Source organism: Mauremys reevesii, linkage group 3, assembly GCF_016161935.1.
Source record: "Mauremys reevesii isolate NIE-2019 linkage group 3, ASM1616193v1, whole genome shotgun sequence".
NCBI lineage: Eukaryota > Metazoa > Chordata > Testudines > Geoemydidae > Mauremys > Mauremys reevesii.
The window spans coordinates 70037989-70055836 of NC_052625.1; the positions used below are offsets into that span (position 1 = coordinate 70037989).

The following is a 17848-nucleotide window of genomic DNA, read 5'->3' on the forward strand; positions in this document are numbered from 1 at the left end:
TTGTTAACTTTTCCCCTGATGATTGTTTTTACAGAGCCATCTTGCTATTGTGCTTATCACACAGTCCCAAACTGCTTCCCATTTTTTGGGGGGGATACTTTACTGGTGGTATTATTCATTTTTATGTGTAATTAATAAAAACAATCAGAATTTTAAAAAGTTAAATGAAGCTGTTGCAGAATTTCCAGTCAGCTGTATCAGAGTTCCACCAAATCTCAGGAATGTTGCCACAAAAGTAGATCAAGCCTTCTGCAAAATATACAGGGCCCTGATTATAGGCAGCAGAGGAGCAGTCCCAGTGTTGTGGGATCTGTGTGAATATCTGCGTGCATGCACCAAACCAAACCAGGGAAAAGATGAGGCTCAAAATGAAATTATCCACTAGGGAAGGAAGAGAGACCAATGTTAAGATGGAAGAACCATAATGTAGAACTATGAGGTAAGGAGAACTAAGAAGAAGCAAAGAAACGCGGGCAAAGGAAAGGGCAATTAATGAAAAGCAAAGAACAACAGGAGCAAGAGTGGGAGGTTAGGGATGAAGGAGACCATAAGAGATGAGAAGTAGGACAGAGTGGAGGAAGCAAGACCAGGGGATTTTAAGGACCATCAGATCTCCTGTCAAGCACAGTTCCACCCCAACCCACTCCCTCCAGGAACTTTCTCAATATTTATAAGGTATAGCATAAGCCAACATGGGTACAATCTGACTGACATTGTGCAGGAAAGTTTAATATCTTTGCTCTCCCTGTGTCATTACATGGCCTCATGTGGGTCACTTATTGAAAGTAATTGTGCTTTCTCTGATAAACAGAATTTGCAGAATAAATGTCTGCTTATCCTTGGAATTTGTACCATTTTTAATGTAGAGGAGAGTGCTTTTGTTCTGTTCTTACTTTGATCCCTCATGAACTCTTTGAACTCTCTGCTCCAATGGAGCAACTAGTTTTTTGAAGTTCATAGCGCTGTGTCTCACTAAAGTTACTGAGACACGTTTTTCATGTTTTTGTTAGACACACTTTTTTAGCAATAGGAACAAAGTGATCTGTCTCCATAAATATCATATGGTTATTTTTGGAGAAGAATAATGTGGGATATATTGTTGAAATATACACTTGTGTCTCCGGGCTGACCATGCCTTTGATGTACTGCTATTTACATAAAGCAATGATCTCGTAATAGTTGGCTAGCGAGCGTGGCTGCACTTCAGATACAGCAAACAGGAGGTAGCAAGGGCAGGCATGAAGCATTGTGGTATCAGTGGGTATGTCTTCACTGCAGAAGTAACTTGGGCTCTTGGGTAAAGGCCTCTAACCCCTTTCCCATCCACATACAAAAATCTCTGACCCTAGTTTAGTGGCGCTTTCACCCCAGGGTTGCTGGGCAATCCTGGAGTATAAGCTAAAGCCTGAGTGGGGCTTTCACACAGGCTGGTAACCCCTCCCTCTGCCCCCCCCCCATTTTGTGATGGGCACATGGGCTAAACCATTTGAATACTGATAGTCTTCTAATGTCATCCCACAATTTTTCCCCTCCTCCCTTTGTGTCAGAAGAACAGAAAAGTTCTTCCACAATTCACTGGGAAACAATCATAGAGCAGCTGAGCTTACTGCAGCTGTGCCCCCAGAACAAGCAATACACATGGGTGAGTGTAACACCAATGAGGCTTCAGAAACTCAGCTATGGCTTTGCAGTGTGGCTGTACACACCTGGGCTAGTGCTCAGGCTTGTGTGCCAATCTCCTGTGTTAACCCTGGAGTGAAGACATACCCAGTAAAGCTCTGCAAGTTTGAGGGAAGATCAAAGAACACTCTCCTCTTATTTGCAAAAAGCTGGAAGACTGTGAGCAGGTAAAAGAGATATTAGAGGAAAACTCTAACTCTCCACAACAACAAAGGTTACTGGAGATGAGAAGGCAACATTTCTCTCCCCTCACAAAACAAGGAACCTTCCTTCTTCCCACCTAACCCTTCCCCCCACCCATTTATGAATTGATGAATATCAGAAGGTCAATAGATGGTAACTGTACAAAAATGGAGATCTCTACAGGCCTAAGCCTGGTCCCTTTGAGATCAGTGCTATTTTTATCATTAACTTCATATGTAGGATTGGGCCATAATCAAATAGGTTACGCATGATGGAAGAATATGTCCAAGCATATATCAGTGTATTAAAAACAAAAACACCTTCAAAATAATTTTGACTTCCACTTTGAAAAGACCATACTGTTTACAAATTGTGATGGGGTATATAAGTCCCCACTGGTCAACCATGGTTAACAGGAGCCTGAGCTCAATTAGGCTACCAGGTGGCAATTGGAGCAGTATTAGACATAACATGATCAAACCCATCTGGGATGGTTCTGGGTCTTTATAAAGGAGTAGTAGGGAAAAGGCTAGGGAGGAGACTGGTAGTCAGGTGTGTCTGCTCTTAGCTAAAAGCAGAGAGAAGCCTGAGAGGCAGATGTGGAACTAGAACCAGAGGATCCTGAGCTAACAGGAAGCCTGGGGCAGAAGTGGGTTGAACCTGGAGGTAGTGAAGCCCAAGAGGGAATGATCATATAGCCTAAAGGGAATCTGGACTGATGTTTGAGGGGCTGCAGGGAGAGAGTGAAGAAGCCTGCAGTCTCTCTTATGATAGTAGAGAGTGGGTGGATCTGTGGGAAACATGCTTCTGCAGAGCAAGGAGGAAACCTGAGGCGGTCCAAGGTTTATTTAATTTTGTACTTTTCATTTGGAATTCTTGTTGAAGGATTCCATTGGACAGCTCTGTGAGTCCTAGCTCTGGACGAAGGATGCATCTAGGGAGGTTGTGGAGAGAAGGCCTGTAGAAAAGCTATAGTTGGAAGAAGTCCTTGAAGGCAGTATCAAGGAGTCTGATAGAGCAGACATTGGCTGCTGGTTATAGGGTCCCTGAGCTGTAAAACTAATTGTAATGGGAGAGCTTGGGTTCCCCTACTGGCCACTGGGGAAGATGAGGTGGAACTAAAATGTGACCCAGTTGGAGACAGCCTGAGGCCTGGTCTACACTAGGCGTTTAAATCGGTTTTAGGAGCGTAAAACCGATTTAACGCCACAACCGTCCACACTAGGAGGCACCTTATATCGATTTTAATGGCTCTTTAAATCGGTTTCTGTACTCCTGCCCGACGAGAGGAGTAGCGCTAATATCGGTATTAACATATCGGAATAGGGTTAGTGTGGCCGCAATCGACGGTATTGGCCTCTGGGAGCTATCCCACAGTGCACCACTGATCGCTCTGGACAGCATTCTCAACTCGGATGCACTGGCCAGGTAGACAGGAAAAGCCCCGCGAACTTTTGAAATTCATTTCCTGCTTCAACAGCGTGGAGAGCTCATCATCACAGGTGACCACGCACAGCTCATCAGCACAGTTAACAATGCTGTCTCCTGAGAATCGAAAAAGAGCCCCAGCATGGACCGCTCGGGAGGCAATGGATCTGATCGCTATATGGGGAGAGGATTCAGTGCTAACAGAACTGCGTTCCAAAAGACGAAATGAAAAAGTATTTGAAAGAATTTCTAAGGCTATGACGGCTAAAGGCCACAGCAGGGACTCCGTGCAGTGCAGAGTGAAAGTTAAGGAGCTCAGACAAGCCTACCAGAAAACCAAAGAAGCAAACGGAAGGTCCGGGGCAGGTCGAAAAACATGCCGCTTCTATGATGAGCTGCATGGAATTTTAGGGGGCTGCGCCACAAGTACCCCACCCCTGACCGTGGATTCCGAGGTGGGGGTTGTAATCTCTGCCATGTCTGAGGATTATGCAGACGGGGAAGATGAAGAGGAAGAAGAAGAGGAAGACCTCGCAGAGAGTACACAGCAATCCGTGACCCCCAGCAGCCAGGAGCTTTTTATCACCCTGACGGAATTACCCTGCTCCCAGCCCTCACAAGCAACTATTCCAGAGAATGACGCCCTGGAAGGGAGCTCTGGTGAGTGTACCTTTGCAAATAGCAAACAGTGTTTTTTAAGCAAGCCTTTTTTAATGATTGATTTGCCCAGAGGACTTGGGATGCATTCGCAGACAGTATAGTTACTTAGAAAAGTTTGTTAACATGTCCGGGGATTGAGAGGAAATCCTCCAGGGACATCTCGATGAAGCGCTCCTGTAGGTACTCCAGAAGCCTTTGCAGAAGGTTTCTGGGCAAGGCATCCTTGTTCCGCCCACCATGGTAGGACACTTTACCATGCCATGCATGTAGCAAGTAATCAGGTATCATTGCGTGGCAAAGCATAGCGGCGTATGGTCCCGGTGACTGCTGGCATTCAAGAAGCATCGCTCTTTATCTTGTTCTGTTATCCTCAGCAAAGTGATATCGTTCAGGATAACCTGGTTAAAAATCAGGAATTTAAGTAAGGGGGGTGGCCATTTCTCTACTGGGTTCGTGGAATGCAGCAGCTTAAAAAAAACACTTTCCTGCACGTAGCGGCGGGGAGGAGGAGTGAAATGCCGATGATCTTTTCTGTTTGGTCACCGGCGGCGATCTTCCCAAGCTACCGGACAAGCAGTGGGTGGGGAGGGGAAGGTTGTTGATTAGCAGGAGCTAGCGTGGTATTAGCCATGCGTTGGGGGGAGGGTAAATCACTGAGACAGTGGCTTACCATGGCCGCATGCAAGCTGAATCCTGATGCCTGGACCTGTGTCTGAGATCTGTAACCCCAGAGATGCAAGCAGTCACTATTAAGATGAAAAATGCGACCTTGTAGGGAAATCACATGTGCTATGTAAGGTGAATAGTGCTTTTCACTGTGAAAGAGTATAACCATTGTTCTGTAAAATGTATCTTTCTAAATATTTATCTCCCTCATGCAGCTGCAAATTTTTCAAGCGTCCCTCCTCCATCCCAAAGGCTAGCACAGATAAGGCGGAGGAAAAGAAGACGCGAGATGAGATGTTCTCGGATATTATGGAAGTTACACGCAATGAAAGAGCTCATCTGAATGAGTGGAAGGACGTGGTTTCAAATTACAGGAAAGAGGCCAGTGAACGTGAGGACAGGAGGGATGAACGTGAGGACAGGAGGGACAACCGAGATGAGAGGTGGCGGCAGGAAGACCGGCAGGAAAATCAGCGGTGGCGGCAGGAAGATCAGCGGTGGCGGGATGCAACTCTGGGGCTGCTGCGTGATCAAACTGACATGCTCCGGCGTCTTGTGGAGCTTCAGGAACGGCAGCAGGATCACAGAGTGCCGCTGCAGCCCCTGTATAACCACCCTCCCCCCTCACCATGTTCCTTAGCCTCCTCACCCAGACGTGTAAGAACGCGTGGGGGGAGGCTCCGTGCACCCGCCCACTCCACCCCCGTGGACAGCCCAACCAGAAGGATGCCGTTACTCTGAATTTTTTTTTAATGGCCTTCTCCATCCCTCCTTTCCTCCTCCCAAAGCACACCCTTACTTCTCTCCCTCTTTTTATAATGAATCAATAAAGAATTCATGCTTTTTAAATGAGAGTGACTTTATTTGCATAAGTAAGCTGTACTCGAAGGGGGAGGGGGAGTTGCTTACAGGGACTGAGTCAATCAAGGGGGTTGGGTGTTCATCAACAAACACAGCAGTCACACTGTACCCTAGCCATTGATGAAGCTCGTTTTCAAAGCTTCTCTTATGCGCACCGCTTCCTGGTGTGCTCTTCTAATCTCCTGGTGTCTGGCTGCGCGTAATCAGCGGCCAGGTGATTTGCCTCAGCCTCCCACCCTGCCATAAAGGTCACCCTTACTCTCACAGAGATTGTGGAGAATACAGCAAGCAGCAATAACATAGGGGACATTGGTTTGGCTGAGGTCTGAGCGAGTCAGTAATGTGCGCCAGCGAGCCTTTAAACGGCCAAATGCACATTCCACCACCATTCTGCACTTGCTCAGCCTGTAATTGAACAGATCCTGACCACTGTCCAGGCTGCCTGTGTATGGCTTCATGAGCCATGGCATCAAGGGGTAGGCTGGGTCCCCCAGGATAACGACAGGCATTTCAACATCCCCAACTGTTATTTTCTGGTCTGGGAAGTAAGTCCCTTGCTGCAGCCGTTTAAACAGAGTAGTGCTTCTGAATACGCGAGGCCATGAACCCTCCTGGCCATCCCGCGTGGATGTTTGTGAAACGTCCTTGTGATCCACCAGTGCTTGCAGCACCATTGAAAAGTACCCCTTCCGGTTTACGTGCTGGGTGCCCTGGTGCTGCGGTGCCAAGATAGGGATATGGGTTCCATCTATCGCCCCCCCACAGTTAGGGAATCCCATTGCAGCAAAGCCATCCACTATGGCCTGCACGTTTCCCAGAGTCACAACCTTTCATAGCAGCAGCTTAGTGATTGCTTTGGCTACTTGCATCACAGCAGCCCCCACAGTAGATTTTCCAACTCCAAATTGATTCCCGACTGACCGGTAGCTGTCTGGCGTTGCAAGCTTCCACAGGGCTATCGCCACTCGCTTCTCTACTGTGAGGGCTGCTCTCATCTTGGTATTATGGCGTTTCAGGGCAGGGGCAAGCAAGTCACAAAGTTCCATGAAAGTGCCCTTACGCATGCGAAAGTTTCGCAGCCACTGGGAATCGTCCCACACCTGCAACACAATGCGGTCCCACCAGTCAGTGCTTGTTTCCCGGGCCCAAAATCGGCGTTCAATGGATAGAATCTGCCCCATTACCATCAGGATCTCCAAAGCGCCGGGGCCTGCGGTTTGAGATAATTCTGTGTCCACGTCCTCATCACTGTCATCGCCGCTGCCGTATCCGCCTCTTACTCGCCTCGGTTCGAAGGTCCTGGTTCAGCATATACTGCACGAGAGTGCGCGAGGTGTTTAAAACATCCACGATTGCGGTATGGAGCTGAGCAGGGTCCATGCTTGCTGTGCTATGGCGTCTGCACGGTTCACCAAGCAAAAAGGGCGCGAAACGGTTGTCTGCCGCTGTCAGGGAGGGAGGGAGGGGTGAGGCTGTACCCAGAACCACCCGCGAAAATGATTTTTGCCCCATCAGGCACTGGGATCTCAACCCGGAAATGCCAAGGGGCGGGGGAGGCTGCGGGAACTATGGGATAGCTACGGAGTAGCTATCCACAGTGCAATGCTCCAGAAATCGACGCTAGCCTCGGACCGTGGACGCACACCACCGATTTAATGTGTTTAGTGTGGCCACGCACACTCGATTTTATAAAATCTGTTTTACAAAACCGGTTTATGCAAATTCGGAATAGTCCCGTAGTGTAGACGTACCCTCAGTTCTGTTTTCCCTGGCTTTTCATTCAAATCTCCTCCCCTAGTCTTCACTCCTCAGGTATCTCCTCTCAGTTTCCTGGCCCATTAAGTTCTAGTGATGCCCCTCTGGACTCCATTCTCCATTTTCCAGTTTTCTTCCAGCGCTTGCCTCCCGGGTCCTCAATTGATCTCTCTTTGCCACCCTGGCCTCCAATGTCCATATGCCCCATCCTCACTGGCTGGCAGTCCTAGTCTCCCTCCTTGGGCTCCTTGTCTAGTCTCAGTGTTTGTCCCTGTCATAAACAGATAGTTAAGGGTTAATGTCTCTTTTACCTGTAAAGGGTTAAGAAGCTCAGTAAACCTGGCTGACACCTGACCAGAGGACCAATAAGGGGACAAGATACTTTCAAATCTTGGTGGAGGGAAGTCTTTTGTTTGTGCTCTTTGTTTGGGGGTTGTTCACTCTTGGGACTAAGAGGGACCAGACATCAATCCAGGCTCTCCAAATCTTTCTGAATCAGTCTCTCATGTTTCAAACTTGTAAGTAATAGCCAGGCAAGGCGTGTTAGTCTTATTTTTGTTTTCTCAACTTGTAAATGTTCTTTTTTGCTGAGAGGATTTTACCTCTGTTTGCTGTAACTTTGAACCTAAGGCTAGAGGGGGTTCCTCTGGGCTATATGAATCTGATTACCCTGTAAAGTATTTTCCATCCTGATTTTACAGAGATAATTTTTACCTTTCTTTCTTTTAATTAAAAGCTTTCTTTTTAAGAACCTGATTGATTTTTTCCTTGTGTTAAGATTCAAGGGGATTGGATCTGGACTCACCAGGAATTGGTGGGGGAAGGGAGCGGGGATGGTTAAATTCTCCTTGTGTTAAGATCCAAGGGGTTGGATCCGTGTTCACCAGGAACTTGGTGAAAAAGCCTCTCAGGGCTGCCCAGGGAGGGGAAGGTTTTGAGGGGACAGAAAGTGATCCAGACACTGAAATTTCTGGATGGTGGCAGTGTTACCAGATCTAAGCTAGTAATTAAGCTTAGAAGTGTCCATGCAGGTCCCCACATCTGTACCCTAAAGTTCAGAGTGGGGAAGGAACCTTGACAGTCCCCTTCTTCCACACATGCTTGTCCTAGATTCTTTGTCCGTCCCCTCCCTCCGGTTCGTGTATCAATCTGCTTTCTGTCCCAGGTCCAGCTCTTGTCCCTTATTCATTTGAATCTGGCAGCTTCCTCCTCCATGTTGCCTGGGCCCAGACAGGGGACATTGAGAGCATAGGAGGCACAGTCTCCCTGCTCTCAGTTCCACTGCCCAACACTGATCCAGCCCACAGCATCCCAGATCTGCAATTGCAGGAAAAATCCTGCTTAGCTCTGGGCTGCATCATGTTCAGTATGGATGGAATCTTCAGGGAATTTAGCTCCAAAGCCATCTACTGAGCATGTGTGAACTGTGATTTCTTCTGCCCCCCCACCCCCCCCCCGGCTTATAACTTGACCGAATTTGGGTGGATTTTCATAGGAACACCAAAAGGCACATGCCAAATTCTGAATCCCCAGTCCAAAAGCATGGGGCGCCCTAGAGCTTCTCAGAGAAAAGGTCACATGGGCAAAAGATATTTTTCCCTAGCCTTGTTCTTGGAAACAGCTGAACCAATTTGGTTTAATTTTTTTCAATGGTTAAAGTTTGGCAAAGTTGTAAACAACTGAAAATAGGGTTGATTTATGGGAAGTGTCAGGCAGCCTTAGAAATAAGTGGTGCTACCAGTGTCGTCTGTCATGTGCATCATAGCTGTAAATGCCTCCAGTAATGAAGCCTGTTTCAGGATAAATATCACAAAGCAAAAGATAGAAAAGAGAGAGATCCCATCCTCCTGCAAGTGCAAGATCTATTGTACTTGCAAAAGAGGAGGATGTAGCAAATATTAAAGGGGGGCTGGCCTTCCAAACATCTTGGTTACAGCTGGCAGAGGGCACAAGGAGCGCTTAGAGTTTATGGGAATTCCCCTGGTCAAGTATATACATAATTCACTAAAAGGTGGCATGTGAAGTTGTAACAAACACACCTCCTGGGTGTGGTGCTCTGTCCGATCTAGTGGCACCGAGACCACTTAGAGATTAATGAGTCTGCTACAGTCTTAGCTAAGAGCTATGTGGCTTTTAGCTCATGCAGTAGAGACTCATGCATTTAGCTCCAGAGGTCCCAGGTTTGATCCTGCCCACTGACAACAAGGTCTGTCAGTGGTTCTAAAGTCTCTACTGAGAGCCAATGGCAAATCATAATCATGGCAAAATGTATGTTTGGATAATGTTTAAGGAACTGTACATCAGTAATGAAAATGATGTCCTTAAGGTATGTGAGTTAAGGCAGGGCAACAGAAGGTGATAAAGGTGCTCCTGTCCAGCAGGCAGGAAGAGATGCTTATCTTTCTCTGGCTGCTTGTGTGCATTGTGCATTTAGCATTGCCAGCCCTCCAGGATTGTCCTGGAGGCTCCAGGAATGAAAGCTCAATCTTTAATTAAAGATTATGTCATATGATGAAACCTCCAGGAATACGTCCAACCAAAATTGGCAACCCTATGTGTATTGTCCACTTCACAACAAAGGCCTATCTACAGACTGACCCAAATGCTAATCAGGAAATTGACAAGAAAGCAGTTCAGGGGAAAAAAAAACAACCAGCAGGGGATGTCTTGCTTACCAGTACAGAGAATGGATTGGGGGTATAACTGGGGGTGCAGGAGGGCACCATGAATCTTTTCCACTGAGGAGGCAAGCTGACAGCGTGACTTATCTCATGCACAGAAGATCATCGTCAAGCCTGCCTGTAATACACTGAAAGGATTGTGCAGGTCTTGCCCTATAAGACATAAAAGTAACTAGTTAAGTAAACCCAGGTTTTAGAATGCATGTTATGTTTTTGTTTTATATGTATATTTGTTTCCAGTACTTCCACTTGCTATCATTTCAATCTATCCTCTTTGTTACTTAAACTTTTGCTTGTTTTCACTACAAGCATATCTAAGTGCTGGGTGTTAAGGAGTGCAGTGATCTGAGGTGTAACTGGTAAACTGGGTTGTACTACTCCTTTGGGAGCAGTGAATCTGTGACTACAGCAAGTGTCCAGTGGAACAGGGGCTGGACACTCCTGAGGGACTTTCAGAGGGTACAGGGGTTGGAGTGTATCTATCACTAACCTGAAGATGGACAGTGGAGCCTGCACAGGCTGAGAATGGAGTGCTTGTGTTGCCTGTAGCCGGTGGAATCAGGAAGTAGACACAGACAAGACTTCCTCATGCTCAGGACAGGTGGTAACAAAGTGCCCCACAACTCCTGGGAAGCATGTCAATGATATTCCCATTGTAGAATCTTAAGATCCAGTCCTACAATATGCAGTGTGTGGGGGCTACACAGAACCATGTTGACTGCAGTGGGGGTCTGCAGAGAAGTCGCAATCCTCTTGCTTACTATACATTGCAGGACCAGGGCCTTTAAATTTCATATAGCCTCAATTTATTATCTCTGGCTGTTAAGGACCAAAATATCTTAGGCACAAATCCTAATCTTTTCGAGAAAGTTCTCTCCCCAGTTCAGTTGACCAGTTTGGCAAGGAGTGGTGAGAAAGAGATTAAACAGCCTGTTCTGATATCATATGTTTATTTTTTTAATTATGGGCATTCAGTCCCATTGTTCCTAACTTTTTTTTATCATCAGATTTCATCCAAAATTTTTTTCCAGATTAAGAACAAGGGGTAAGACACTAAAAGTTATCTAACATAATGAGAGTAGAGTCTTAAGGGTAAGGGGATTTAAAACCTATATGGTGGTTGTGCCCTAACATGGTAAAATTTTGGAAACAAATATTCAGATAGACTTATTACCGATCGTAGTTTACTGATTAACCCTCTGATTCTATTGTTGGTTTCCCTCTGGATAATCAATATTTGAATTATAGGGCATAATCCTGCACCCAGTGAAGTTGGTAGCAAAGCTCCCATTGAGTCAGTAGTGCAAGCCAATAAAGAATTAATAGCACACTTACTGGTTGCAGCTAGGTATCCTGCTGGAAGACACTGGAAGACAATATACGGTAGTTTCAACTATTTGAGAAACACAGGAGTGGATGGGGGGAATCACTGACACCACAATTTTGGAAAGTATTTTTAAATGTGGCTGTTAGTCTAATGAATTTCCAGGATCTAAAATGGGTCGGCAACCTCTGGCACGCGGCTCGCCAGGGTAAGCACCCTGGCGGGCTGGGCCAGTTCGTTTACCTGCCATGTCCGCAGGTTCGGCCGATCGTGGCTCCCATTGGCCACGGCTCCTGGCCAATAGGGGCAGCGGAAAGCCACAACCAGCACATCCCTTGGCCTGCACCACTTCCCTCAGTCCCCATTGGCCTGGAACTGTGAACCGCGGCCAGTGGGAGCCGCGATCAGCCGAACCTGCAGACGCAGTAGGTAAACAAACTGGCCTGGCCCCCCAGGGAGCATTCCTTGGCGAGCTGCGGGCCAAAGGTTGCCGACCCCTGATCTAAAATAACTATCTAGGAACTGAGTCCACACAGCTGTAGTAATCTTTTGTGTAGTGATTAATAACTATCCATTATTGGATCTTGTTGAGTGAATTTCTCTTTTATTGTTTTCAGTTGTTGTATTTGTTTTTATTGATACAGAAAAGGTAATAACATTTATATAGATGTTTTGCCAAAACTTTTCATGCCAAAACTTTTTGCCCTCCTTATTTTCCTAACAGCTTCCATAAAAATTTTAATAATCACATAAACAATAACAAGGGAAATCATGGCAATTTTGCACCCCCCTCTCCCCCCCAGTGCTAAGATAAGATCATTAGTACCTGCTCTGTCCATTCTCCTCCTGCTCAATTTGTATGTAAGGCAGTTATGAGAGATGTGAGACTTTTGGAACAAAGGAGTTTCTAAACTGGATCAGACTAGAGGTCTGTCTAGTCCAGTATTCTGTCTCTGACAGTAGCTAGTACCAGATGTTTCAGAGGAAAGTACAGTAAACCCTGAGATTACCGTAGAAGTGGTTGCTTCTTAAATCCGTCTGTTAGAGTGATGGCTTATCCCCTGAAGTGTGAGGATTTATGTACATTCCAAATGATTAGATATTCTTCATCTTTATTAATGTAATTCTGGATGTTCTCATTATTTATATAAATGTCTAATCCTTTTTTCAATCCTGCTAAACTCATGGCTGTGATGCTATCTTGTAAAAATGAGTTCCATGGGCTAACTGCATGTTGTGATAAAAAGTGTTTTTTCTTCTTCGTATTAAGCTTGCTACCTTCAGATTTATGGAACATTCCCTTTTTGTGTTACAAGAAAGCAGGTGAATAGCAGTGCCCAATATTTTCTCAATACCATTTATTTTCAATGCCTTCATTACACCCCTTCGTCTTATTCTCCTTTCTAAATTAAACAGTCCCAGCCTTTTCAATCTTTTTTCATATGGTAGTCTCTCCAGGCCTCTGCTCATTTTGTCATCCATCTCTGAACCCCCTCTATTTCTTTTCAGTCGAGGAATGATCTGAGTATTCCAGGTGTGCCAGTGTTTTATATATCTGCTTTATAATTTCTTCAGTATTGTTTTCCTTCCCATGCATTAAGTTAAAATGACCACAGGCTTATTCAAATGCATTTTGAGGAGTGCTGTAGGAGGGAGGTTTCCATGTAACTGTGAAAGGAGAGTTGATTCAAACATTATGTTAGGAATAATTGATCTAGCTATGGAGCTAATAAAATAATAAAGGATGTGTTCCTGCTCCCACCAAAATCATTAGTCAAACTCCTGTCTTACTTCAATAGGAGTTTGCAAGATTGAGCGCTGAAACAGCAAGTTACTACAGGCAATTCGTAAGTTTACACAGTTCCAGTGGTGGGGGTGTTCATTGAAATAGAAATGCAGGATGGCTTGCAATCCAGAAGGGGGAGGCAGCAACATGTTTTTTAGATCATACCTTAGAAATGTTAACTTGTCATCCTATAGGCAGACACCACCAGATGGTGCCCCAAACATTCCTGTTCCCTGTAGAGCGTATGTTGCTTGCAGGTAAAGATCTGAACAGCATACACAAGCATCGCCCCCACCAGTAGTTACTGTACAACTGCAGCATTATAAGTAAGGCCCTGCTTGAACAGCAGAATGATTGTCAAATAATTGCATCTGAGTTGCGGATAAGACATGGAAAATCGTGGAAAAGTAATAATGGAGCCAGAGAAGACCTATTTGTTCAAGAAAAAATTGCTGGAACAATATATAAGCACTCAAGTATTATGTTATGCCTGCTAATTTTTTTTTGATAATCAGACATTTTGCTGCAACTATATTACAGTCATTAGTACATGGGGCTGATAGTGGGGGCCCTGGCCGCCAGCCAGGGCTCCTGCCGTCAGCTCCTGATGGTTGACAAAATTGCGGTGGAAGCCTAATATTGCGTGATCCACAATTTCTGCAATATCACAATTTAAGTAGGGCATTAATTATAAGGTAATAAATGAAATGGCCTGACTTCTGTTCTGGGTCTACTTTACACACTGCCAATGCTGTATTGTTCTAGGACTATACATGACTAGCCCTATTCATTTCAGCCCTGCAAGCAGGACTAGAGCCTTAGTCAGTATTTTGTGTTTTGTCTGGACCAAAATATTTATACAGCTAGGGTGACCAGATGTCCCGATTTTATAGGGACAGTCCTGATTTTTGGGTCTTTTTCTTATATAGGCTCCTATTACCCCCCACCCCCATCCTGATTTTTCGCACTTGCTATCTGGTCACCCTATATACAGCTCAATTCTTATTCCAAGCTTTTTGGGGCAAAGACTGGATGACTCTGTGTGTGTGTGTGTGTGTGCATGTGTAGCATTAAGGGACTCTAGGTACTAACAGTGCAAATAGTTAATAATAATGTACTTGCTACCCTGGTGGTTCAAAATACTCCCAATTTGTTGATCTCATGGGTATACCACAAAGCCTGTTTGCTTGAACAGACATTTGGGGAAGGCAGAGGCATTTGGGGCTGGAAATTTGGGGGAAGGAGTAAAAAAGGTGTAGAGATTCTAACTTGCTGTGTGATATGTTCTTGCAGACTGGTTGTTGGCATGTTGGCTGAGGGGAATACGTTGCTGTTTTGAAATAACTTTTTGCATTTTTTAACTGATGGCGATAGTATTTAGAGCCTGGGATAGGCATGTTAAATGTTTTCTTATAGCCATACATGTATTTCTAGCAGCAACCTTTAGACATTTAAATTACTTAAGTGTGTTCTTAACTCTTAGACACCAAGTTATGCCCACAGTTTTACACCTGCAGAATGTAAGCACAGAAATTTAGACCCAGGAATTGAGACATTGTCTGTATAACTTTTATCTGGAATCAACAAAATATAACTCAGGTATCATAAAAGTTAAAAGCATTAACTCTGGACCAGATCAATTACTATCACAGAAATACCTGTGGGGGGAAGAGAGGGAGAGGGGGAAGGAGTCTCCTGGGAGAGGATTCTTAACCAGATCCTCTAACAAAGTCCTCTGTTAATTGTTCCAGCTGGAGCATGTGTTTTCAGTATCCCTAACTCCCAGAATAGGGGGAGGTTTTTTCCCCAAACATCACCAATTCCCTAGAAGCCAGTGCTGCTATTTTGGGTGCTCTATATCTTGAAATGAGCTAGAGGCAGCAGAGATCCAGTGGAGTTGGAGGCATTCCCAAGATGATAACCATTCTTTAAACGTGGGTTAGCGTAGGCTGAGGCTGCATTACTTTCCTGCCAGATTCTCTGTGGGACTTATGGGAGGAGTGAGAGATGATGTGTATTCTTCCTCTCTTTGGTCACTGATCTTCTTCCCTATGGTGTCACAGAGATCAAGTAAAATCCAACCCCACTCAAGCCCAAATAGGTCCTTGCAGGTCTCACTGGACCTTTGGTTAGGGTAAAATATGACACCCCTGCACAATAACAGGGCTGGTTGTAGTCAATTTGTTCACTGCTTGATGTACAAGATAAGATGCAAGCTAAACTTATAGCTTTAGGACTGCATATTTTTTTATGTCTTAACTTTTATTTTTTATCAAACTGGTTTCTTTAAGGGAGATTATCTATTAGTAGTGCTCATATACTACAGCAATAAATGGCATAGAGAGCCCAAAGTCAACAATAGAGAATACTAGGAACAATTGTTAAGTGTTAAATCCCATTTCCTTTTCTATAAAAGTTCACCTGCTGAATAGGTAAAGTAATTTGTAACACACCATGGAGTTGTCTGAACAGTGTCTCCACCACTACACTATTCCATTCATGATGTGGGGCTTGCAACTTCTGAGCACAGGAGCCAACTCTGAGCATGCTAGGGGGCTCACTTGCAAATTTGCAGCGCTGCAGCAGGGTGTGAAAACACACCCTCTCCAGCGCTGCAAATTGCGGCGCTGCAAAGCGCGGCTCCCAGCGCTGTACGTTATTCCCCACAGGGAGGTGAAGTACGGACAGCGCTGGGAGAGCTCTCTCCCAGCGCTGGCGCTTTGACTACACTTAGCGCTTCAAAGCGCTGCCGCGGCAGCGCTTTGAAGTGCAAATGTAGCCATAGCCTTGCTCAGCTGCTATCCCAGAAGCCAAGCCCAGACAGGAGGCAGCCCGCTGCTGCTGCAGCCAGGCATTCTCCCAGTCAGCTGCTGTGCCGCGCCAGGCAGCGGGCTGCCTCCTGTCTGGGCTTGGCTACACTTCAGGGCTGCCCGGGGAGGGAGGGGCATGGGGAATTTGCCCTGGGCTCGGCAGGGGCCCCCATGAAAATTGCTGAGGCTCCCTCCCCGGCCCTAGCCCGACCCTGCCTCCGCCCCTCTCCCAGAGCCTCAGTGCATCCAGGAGTGTCCCTGGACAATCCTGCAACGTGGCTCTGGCGGGGCCTGAGCTTCTCCCCACTCAGAGCCACGTGGTAAGGGGGCTGGGCTGCGAGCTCCAGGCTGAGCGGAGGGAGGTCAGGCCCCACTGGAGCTCTCAGCCCCGTCCCCTTACCACACGGCTCTGAGTGGGGAGGAGCTCAGGCCCCGCTGGAGCCACGCTGCAGCACTGTTCAGGGACGCTCCTGGATGTGGTGCACTGAGGTTCCGGGTGAGGGGGGAGCCGGGGGTAAGGGGCCGGGGCCGAGGGGAGATGGATAAGGGGCAGGGAGTCCCAGGGACAGGGAGGGGGTAGAGGTTGGGGGCAGTCAGGGGACAGGGAATGGGGGTTGGATCGTGAGCATTCCGGGGTCTGTCAGGACTCGGGGGGGGGGGGTGGATAGAGGTCAGGGCAGTCAGGGGACAGGGAGCATGGGTGGGGTCCCAAGGTGGTGGTTGGGGGACCTATCTGGGGGACGGTGAGGGGACAAGGAGCAGGATGGGTCAGAGATTCTGAGGGGGGTGGGCAGTCGGGGGGCAGGAAGTGGGTGGGGGCCAGATAGGGGGGCAGGGCCAGGCTGTTTGGGAGGCATAGCCTTCCCTACCCCAAAGCTCATTCAGCAGTTTGAGGCTTGCAGAAGAGCTAAGCTGTTAGCTTTTCCATTAGGGCTACCATCCCTTTCACATCTCAAATGCCAAATTATAGTCTATATTTAATTTTAGTGCCATAGGGAGATTCATGTCAGGGGAGGGTAGCTTCATTTAAAATTAGCCACTGGGGGAGGGATCACATGAGAAGAGCAATATCCTACACCACCTACCTCCTTCCCAACCCTACCAAGGGAGACCCACCCCCTGCATTCCCTGAGGCTTCAGAGGGGTTAATTCAGTGGTTCTCAAACTTTTGTAATGGTGACCCCTTTCACATAGTAAACCTCTGAGTGCAACCCCCGCTTATAAATTAAAAACACTTTTTTATATATTTAACATTATTATAAATGCTGGAGGCAAAGCGGGGTTTGAGGTGGAGGCTGACAGCTCGCGACCCCCAGTAATAACCTCGTGACCCCCTGAGGGGTCCTGACCCCCAGTTTGAGAACCCCTGGGTTAATTTAATTTTAGCACCCTGTGTCCATTCACATGCATGTGCTATTTTGAGCATTTCAGTTTTCACAACACAGGCTCATCCTAGATTCTGGAACAAGCTCAAGTGCTCAGTTCATGGAGTATGTACATAAGCTATACTAAAGACAAACCCACAGTAACCATCTCCAGTTTGTGAGGGACCCCATGAAGCCAGTCTCTAGGAAACAGATAAATGCATGGAGGTTAAGTCCATTAATGGCTATTAGCCGGGATAGGTAAGGAATGGTGTCCCTAGCCTCTGTTTGTCAGAGGGTGGAGATGGATGGCAGGAGAGAGATCACTTGATCATTGCCTGTTAGGTTCACTCCCTCTGGGGCACTTGGCATTGGCCATTGTCAGTAGACAGGATACTGGGCTGGATGGACCTTTGGTTTGACCCAGTATGGCTGTTCTTATGTTCTAACCTAAATGAACCCAAAGTTATGGAGACAGATATGAGTCAAGGAAGCCAGTAGAGTATCAGAAACCTGGAAAAATCTCTGACTGGATGGGCTCAGGCATTTGGTCACAAGCTGAGGTGGTTCAAAAGTTTTGGATTTTTTTTAAGCAGAATTTTTTTATTGTTCCTTTAAACAATCACAGCAAGCAGCAAATATTTGGCCAC

At 46.4% G+C, this 17848-nt stretch overlaps 1 protein-coding gene across 1 annotated transcript in view; it reads left to right on the forward strand.

The window, feature by feature from the left end:
• The window catches only part of SRD5A2 (steroid 5 alpha-reductase 2), a 71925-nt gene that overhangs the window by 13684 nt on the left and 40393 nt on the right, over positions 1 to 17848 (forward strand). The window lies entirely within an intron of this gene.